This window comes from Furipterus horrens, unplaced genomic scaffold, assembly GCF_987537825.1.
Source record: "Furipterus horrens unplaced genomic scaffold, mFurHor1.1.pri manual_scaffold_2, whole genome shotgun sequence".
Taxonomy (NCBI): Eukaryota; Metazoa; Chordata; class Mammalia; order Chiroptera; family Furipteridae; genus Furipterus; species Furipterus horrens.
The window spans coordinates 36,743,696-36,752,675 of NW_028327172.1; positions in this window are offsets into that span (position 1 = coordinate 36,743,696).

Sequence of the window (8,980 nt, forward strand, 5' to 3'; positions counted from 1 at the left end):
GAAAGTCTAGAGCTGTTCTCCATTTGTAAAATACAGTGTAAAAGGAAGTACAAATGATTTCTACTTTCTGTCATTTCAGTATATAAATAATATATGATTTTCTGTATATGCCCATTTGAATTGGAATGGTTTCTGACAGCATTCATTTATCATTGCAGGTGATCGTTGCAGGATTTTTATCAAATCATATCAATGGCTTATGCATTTTCCTTTGTTCTTGAATTTTGGCTGCTCGCTATTAATTTTTTTTTAATTACACACACCAAATCCCTTTTACAATACTACATTTAAGAAAAAGTAGAAATCACTGAAACCTGATATTTGGTCCACATTTCCCCTCCCCCCCAATATGATATGAGACCATGGAGATGGATACTTATTAGGGGGCTCATTGCTCTAGTGCTGATGGGAGTCCATGAGAGCCTGGAGCTGGGCAGAGATGTGGGAGTGAAAAGGAGGGGGCAATATGTAGAACAGAATTGGTAAAAAAAAAACCCCGTGTGTTCAACAGAGCATGTGGGGGGGGGGGGGAGTGAGAGAAAGAGACAGTCCTGGCACAGGGGACACTGATTTGCCTTTATTTTCAAAATATGGGACAAGACCTGGAATTAACATGTCAAAAAAGAAATCTATAAAGAAAACCTTTAGAAAGTAGGATCTTGATATCTCTCTCTCTCTCTCCTCTCTCTCTCTTTGCAGAGGGGGAAAGTTTAAGCTCCCTCTCATTATGAGTTTTCAAGTATAAAAGACTTTTTCTTCCACAAAGTTAAGATCCGTGGACTGTTGAGATCAGGATAAGAGGGAAGCGGCTGCAACAAGAGCTCTTGGTTCAGCTGAGGCTTCCGGACCCGGAGGGCTGCCAGACACCTGGAGAGGACAAGGAGCTCCACCACCACGCAGCAGCTTCTCCAGGAGAACAGGTGCCCACAGGAAAGGGTAGGCTGGAGGCTCCGTTCAGGTCTCTTTTAGCAGCTCGGGCATCTGAGATCTGTGGGTAAATTAGGCTCTCTCTCTAAGGACTTAGAGGGAAGGGATCCACTCATCCATCACCAGCAGAATGCTATTCCCACACTTCAGAGCGTCCTCTTGTTATTTAAAGGGTTTTTGCCTTCTCAAGTTCCTTTGTCAACAGTCTCCAGGAAGAAGCCCAGGCTACCGCTGGCAGAAATGAATGCAAGCTCACATTTTGTGTGTGACTGCTTAATCATTGCCGTGATCACCACTCCAGCACTGCCTTTGTTTCCAAAGGTTACAGGTGGGAAAACTTTTCTTTCTATGTTGAAATTAACAGTGGGGCATTGAGAAGCACAACATAAAACTCATGCAGAGAAAAAACTTTTCCTTCCTTTCCTACTTTCTTTCTTTCTTTTTCTTTTTGGAGAAAGAACTTTCCTTGAGTGTGTGTTAGTGAACCATAAGGGAATCTATAGATAGAGTGAAAGCAATGATTGTTGCAGGTAAAGACATTTCTAGAAATATTTTGACACCTCAGTATACTCACTTACCCTTCCACTGGCCTGTAGGACGCAGCTACCAAGACAGGCAGGTCAAGAGAGACTGTAACTTAAAACAAAAGAAAACAAAAAACCTTTGGGTTCCACACAGGTGGTAGGGAAGGTGTAACACATGGGAGGAAGGGACAGTGACTTGCTCACTTTTCCCTCTTTTGTTTTTTAAATAGCATTTATCACTTTCTGCATTTATTTTGTCCATGTATTTTATTGTTGTTATTATCCGTCTCCTCTCCTAAAATGAAAACTTGAGAGCATAGCTGTTTTCATCACTGCATCTCAGGCTGTGAAGAGAGGTAGACACTCAACGCACATGTGTTGCATGAATGAGTGAATGAATGAAGATGACCCCGAAGGTGAACTCCCAGGAAAGTGGGCCTGGGCAAAAATGCTCACTCAGCTCCACCTCCACCCAGACCACACAGCTGAAATGCATTCATTTCACTTTGTCATATAATTCCAGCCCCCCTGGAGAAATGAGCATCCCCTAGAGCTGCAGCATCTCTGGGGGTATCAATGGCTGTTCCTAACGCCCCCTGATCCCAGTTTGCTTGCCGTCCCCGGGACGGGGCACTCAGCTGGCCAGCACTGAGGGCATGGGCGTTAAGGACGGTGGGACATTTGGGAGTAGAGCAGCCCTGATGAGTCCATGCAGTTCTGGGGTTAGGACCAGCAGGGAAAGCTCCAGAAGCAGCAGGGAGATGGAAGAGTACCTGATGTAAATTGTACCTATCTGTTTACAAGCTTTCCAGACACTAGACTTGTGCCTGAGGGAAAATAAAATGTGTTTCTCTTCCTTCTTCTGTATCTCTTTGTTCTCAGGCTCTGCAGGACTGGGACTCTGGGTCATATCTAGCTGCCTCATTCATTCATTTATACATTCATTTAGTCAGTGTTTAGTGAGCAGAAGTTTGTGCTGGAAATTGTGCCTCTGTGTCCTCAAGGGGTTCAGACTTGTGGATTCCAAAGGCGTTTGTGGTCTACTGGGTAGTACATTGCTTTCTGAAGTGAGATTCTGATAACTGAATAACATATTCAAGTTACCTCGTGGAACACAAACCATTCATAAATTGAGGTTTGTCTGCATTGCCTGACACTATTAGTAAATCATTTCCCAGGCTGAGGGATGATCCTGGAAGACAGGCCTGGTTCTAATCATTGTAAATATTGCTAACTTGAGGGTCCAATTCTGTTGTTTTCGTTGCTGCTTTGTAGTTTGTTTCTGTTGTTCCTTGTGATAGTGTTTCCCTGTGTGTTTCATAATTTTGGATTGTGGACTGATGTTCGAGGGTGTTTGACTGTGGGATTTCTGTGTAACCCGGGCTGTAAGTGTGTCTTCAAAGAGCTTTTGCATTTGCTTCTGCCAGCCTTGTTACCAGATGAGGATGTTTCAGTTACCAGGGACTCCCCTGCCACTTGGGTAGTGTAAATTTGAACTTTACACCCCCGTGGGTATAAACCCTTTAGTTACAATTGGTTTTTGGTTACAATTTCTCAGAAGGGACATTTTTTTCTTACCCAGAGCCCTTTACAGGTGGACATAGTTTTTCCAGAAGGTGCCATTAAAAGGTATTGGCTCTATGCAGAAGACTGTTTGAGGCTCTGTTCCTATTCCTGAATGGAAATGAAACTCAAACTTGACAACGCCCCCCCCCCCCAACCACAGCCAAAATACCATAGTACTCAGAACTCCCTTTTTCAGCTTCTACTCCATGTTTGGACCCAGAGCATTTCCTTTCTCTTCCCTTTTCTTCTGCAAAAGTGTATTGCAGAAATAGGTGTCTACATTTATCCTATGATTGTTCTCTAATTGTTCATAGCTCACAATCGACATTGTTTCAAAACTAAATCAATAGATTTTCAAAGTACGCTTTGTATAAGGCTCCGCGTGGGACGCGAGGAGGGAGTAAATGCTATGAGCCACGCAGCTTAGGCCGTTTCACGTACGTTGTCCTTTCATTCTCACAACAGCCTTAAGGGCTCACTTACAGCCACTTACCGAGGCAGTGACAGAACTGGCATCAAACCCACGTCCGTCTGACTCTGCAGTCTCTGCTCTCCCGCTCTGCCCTGCCGAGGGTTCACGTAGCTGAAGACAAGACCAACAAAAGGCTCAACACAACACAAGGGTAGAAAAAGAAAATAATAAAAACTACATTGCAAGAAAGTAAGGACATGAGTGGTTGCTGGTGACATAGGCCAGGGGGTCTGTGACTTCAGAGGGACCATAGGGAGCTGGGAAGAGGAGAGGCTTTACTTAGGCCTTGAAGATACTGTCTTGGTGGAGCAGGGGAGAAAAACATTCTTGACAAAGCAGAGCGCTTAAGAAGAGACACAGAGGTGAGAAAGCACATGCCTGTTATGATCTCCATGAGTAGACAGGCCATGGCTGTGTGGCATGTGGCTAGAAGATATGGGAGGAGGCTGAGGCCAAGTACGGAGGGCCTTGAGTGCTAATGGGTTTGGGTTAGATAGGGTAGGTGATAGAGCCTTGGAAGGCGATGATGTGGCCAAGGCAGCGGTTTAGGAATACGTAAGTGGAAGTCAGCTACAGGATTGGCTAGGAGAGAATAGAGGAGAGCAGAGAACGCAGTGAGCCTGTATTAAGGCAGAGCAGTGAAAAGTAAATGGAAAAGATGGATAAGTAGACATTTCTCCATGCAGGGTGCCAAGGGCAGTTGTTTTTAATTAAGAGCCAATTTAATGGGTATTTGTGATATTATCAGGGCAAACAGCATTGCCCTGCAGTTCTGTGGACGCAGCACCAGCCAGACCACTGGGGCTGAGTCCCTCAGGCAAGAGCAGGTCCAGTGAGCCATTAGCCACAATTGCCAGGAGAAAGGGGGTCAGTGTAGGCTGCATCTTGGGAAACACATTGACTTTCAATGCTGGGAAATTCAGAGTTACACCTCTAAGCTCATGGGTGAGAGTATGATGCAGAGTAGGAGGCAAAGATAAGAGGTGAAAAGACAGATATTGAGTATTATGAGCAAATGGGCCTAGAACAATGAATGGAAACTGAGATTTGTTTTAATTGACCTTAGGATGCCTAGAGCATTGTAGGTCAGCTTAGTTGAAGAGGCTAACATGAGCAGCTTTAACATCTGAGCCGTAAGGGGATGTAAAGATTGTGTCCCCTCCTCCGAACTTCATGTCTCTGTCACAGCACGTACTACAATGGATTACCACGACCTAGTTCCATATCTATCTCCCCCACTAGACTATGTGCTTTCCATGGGCAGGGACTGTGTCCTATTTGTCTACATTCCTGGCATTGACACAACGTCCAGCACAAAGTAGATGTCCAAGTTAACTTAACGATGGCTTGGACCGGGGTAGTAGCAGTTAAGAGTGGTGAGAATTGATCCTTCTCTAGATACATTTTGAAGGTAAAACCAAATGGATTTCCTAATGGGTTGGATGTGGAATATGCAAGCAAGAGTGGAATAAAGAATGAATCAAGGTTTTGGCTTCAGAAATGGGAAGGATAAAATTATGACCACCTAAGGAGAAGGCTGCAAGTAGAACGGGTTTCAGTGGAAAGATCAGGGTTGTGTGTTTGAACAAACTGAGTTGGGTGTCCATTAGCTATCCAAGTGGAGATCCAAGTGGCAGTTTATTTCTCAAGTTTGAAGTCTGCAAGAGGTTTGGACCAAATAAGTAAGTTGGGGAGTCGTAGGCATAAAAGAGAGTATGGAAAACCTTGAAACTGGGTATTACCACAAAGAGAGTGCACACAGGAAAAAGAAGTCAAAGGTTTGAGCCCTGAAATATTGCAAACAGTTTAGTGAGAGAAGATATTAGCACATCAGCCTGATAAAGAGCAAACAAGGAGATGGGAAAACCCAAGAGGAAGGAGAGTCCTGGAAGCCACGTGAAGAATGCAAATTAAAGAGGAGTGAGGGATCAACTGTCAAATGCTGCTGCTAAGTCAAGTAACATGAGGTGAGAAAACTGGCCACTGGATTTAGCATGGGGGTTCTTTGATGAGAGACTTCAGTGGCTTGGTGGGGGCAGAAGCCCAGGTTGGGTGAGTTTGAGAGAGAATAGGAGGCAGGGTATTGGAGACAGGTAGAGACAACTCAAAAGGGCTATAAGGAGAAGCAAAAGGATGGGGCAGTAGCTGGGTGAAGTGGGATCAAGAGACAGCATCTGTTTGTTTGTTAAGATGGAAGAAATACCAGCATGTTTGCACACTGATCCAGTACATAGAAAAGACTCAGATCTTAGACCTAAGCTCTAATCCTCAGTCTTCCATCTTCTACTTATTACTCTGTTATGGGTTGAATGTTTGCATTCCCTGCTCCCAAATTCCTATGTTGAAATCCTAACCCCCAATGTGATGGTAGTTGGGAGGTAATTAGAATTAGATGAGGTCACAAGGGTAGAGCCCTTGTGGGCAGAGCCCCCAAGAATGGGATTAGTGCTCTTATAAGAGTCACTAGAGGGCTTGTTTCCTCTCTCTGCCCTCCGCCATGTGAAGACATAGTGAGAAATCAGAAGTTTGCAGCCTGGAAGGGGGCTCTCACCAGAATCAGATCATGCAGGCACCTGATCTTGGACTTCCAGCCTCCAGAACAGTAAGAAATAAATATCTGTTGTTTAAGCCACCCAGTCTATGACATTTTGCTACACAGCAGCCTGGGCTAAGATAGGCTCCTACACTGTGAGGCTCTTCCAGATTGTGCTCTTATCAAGAATGAGGACCGAGAGTCTTTCCTGACTCTTGACAACTGATAAGTAATAGATGCTTAGTAAATATTTATCGAATACATTCTGTGCATAAAGTACTTTTTATCCTCTCTAAGCTATATTTTCAGCTGTTAAATGAAGATAATAGCATCTACTTCAGAGGATGAACTAAGATAAGGCATGTACAGTGCATAGCAAAGGGCCTAGTACTTAGTATGTGCTCAGTAAATGATAGCTCTATCACTAGTCCAATGCCCTCATTTTAAAGATTAGCTCTCTGAGGCCCAGAAAATAGTTGCTCAAAGTTGCACAGTTAGTAACAGTGCAGTTAGTCTATTGGACTCAAATTCCTCAACTTTTTCCACGTAACCAGAGAAATCACCTACAATGCCCAGGTAACAAGGACGAGGTGTGTTTGACCCTCTGTATATTGGCGAGTTGATGAGATATTAGGAGTGAACAGCAGCTCTGAAATCTCTCTATAACCTTCCAATGGGACCAACATTGTTGCCCACCTGACTTCCTGTCTAATTTGTCCAGATCCTCACACGATGTTCGGAATTTCTCTCATAGCTTTTTCTTATTTTACCAGAACTCTGGTCTAAACTTTTTGGGTAGCAGTCCTTGTTATTCTTTGCATACCCAAGTCAAGGGACAAAGTTGTGCAACATGCTGTTTTGTTCATTATTAGTTATTAGTTATTAGTTATTAGAAGGAAAACTCTGACTCCAAAAAACCTCCGCTGCCTTGCGGCATACCTCTTCAGGGGAAAGGCTAAGGGAGTAAACCCCGACAGAAAATCCGGAGCCGGAGTCCCTAAGGCGGTTTGATGTTGTAGTCAACACCGGCAACTCCTGCGGCGCACCTGAAGCCAAGCTGTATTGACTCCGTCTTTCCCTTGGACCCTTCAGCTGCGAAGAGAGGGGGGGTCTGCTGCATGGGCAACAGCAGACCCTCCATATCACCCTGCCCAGGCTCTGTAGCTTCAGCTTCACTGGAGAGGACACTCCAGCGTCATCGCAAGATGTCGATTCAACACGGGAGGAGACAGATACCGTGTCACTCCCGAGTCGGACTGCACAGCCATTCTCGGCGGTGCAGATAGACTCTTAAGAAGCTACACCATCGTCTCTCGAGACGGACGGCTGCCGACGAGTTATTAGAATATTATAAATCTAGATGGTCAATTCTATTAGTTCTAATTCCAGGTGACAATATAGATGTAAATCCAAAATATATTTATGGGCCGTAGTAATATAAAATTTTATGACCTTGGAACACACCCTCTCGTCATACTTGCAATAGATGAATAGCCTGCCTTTGCCAGGATGAATGGAGAACATTTACTTTGTCGACATCTATTAGTGGAGTACTATATGCTGCTATTTTTTTTTTAATAAGATAGTAAATCTTCAGTGGAGTTTATAGGTTGTCTTTAATCCAAAGACCTCAAAGTAACTTTGCTAACACTGTGTTATTATTAATCATCCAACTTGCCCAAGGAGTCAAAAGCTGTGGTTGCTTCAAAGGGAGAAACTGAGGTTCCAAGAAGGTGATGAGATTTCTTCTTTTATTTTTAAGGATTCCTTAAAAAAAAAAAAAAAGATTTTATTTATTTTTAGAGAGAGGAGAAGGGAGAGAGAAAGAGAGGAAGAGAAATACCGATATGTGGTTGTCTCTTGCACACCCCCAACTGGGGACCTGGCCTGCAACCCAGGCATGTGCCCTGACTGGGAACAGAACCAGCAACCCTTTGGTTTGTAGGCTGGTACTCAGTCCACTGAGCCACACCAGCCAGGGCACAATGAGACTTCTTAGGATCATGAACAGGGTCAGAAAAAAAGAACTGGGCACAGAGCCCACACTCCTGTCTCTCAAGCCAGATACCCAACCCTTTCCCAAAGCTCCCTAAACATTTCCTTTTGATAGAAAATGTGACTTTCTACCTTCATCTATTAAGCAGAAATGAATTTGGGACCCTTGTTCAATGACTTGGGGAAACAAAAGGTTTTTTTTGAAATTATTTCAAGTCATAAATGCTTGATTCAGTATATTGAATAAATAAGTAAATAGCTTTGTAGTCATAATGTTAGCTTGGATTTCAATGGTGCCTGAGCGCTGACAAGTACTGCAGTTCACAGACTGCTCACAATTCATTCTGTCGGCTCCTCTTTGACTTCAACTATTTCTTTCTCATATCTTTTCTTCCCCTCCCCACTTCCTTCACACACTCCCCTTTTCTCTTATTGAATTTTTTATTCTGATGCATTCCAAGCATCCTCAAGATAAAAATAACTCCTTGCTTTTTAGGGATACGAAGAAAGACCTCCAGATCCTCTGGAACAGGGTGTGGAATCCCATTCCCTGAGATCCTCCAACAGGCTCCTAGGGAGTTGAGTTTAGATCCCACCTGGCTTAGAGATCAAGGATTAAAGTTACAGAGACTTACTAAACCTCATCGAACATTCAAATGGTCCTCTAAATATCCCAGCCCCCTTATACTTAGATTGGGGCCTTATGACTAGTGTGACAATGAAAGGAGTCAGTCAGTCCTCCACCTCTCTCTTAATCTGCTGAGTGACTTTAGAGGTCACATCTTGACTCTACAGACACAAGATGAAGGGATGTTGCCACCAGACTCAAGGCTTCAAATGAGCAAGCCTTAAACAGACTTTGGTCTGGTTATACCCGAGACTTTGGTTATGTCAGCTGCTGTTCTCATCCTGACTAGCACCAGGAGTGGAATATTGCCATAATAAAGAAATTGAAGCTATGTG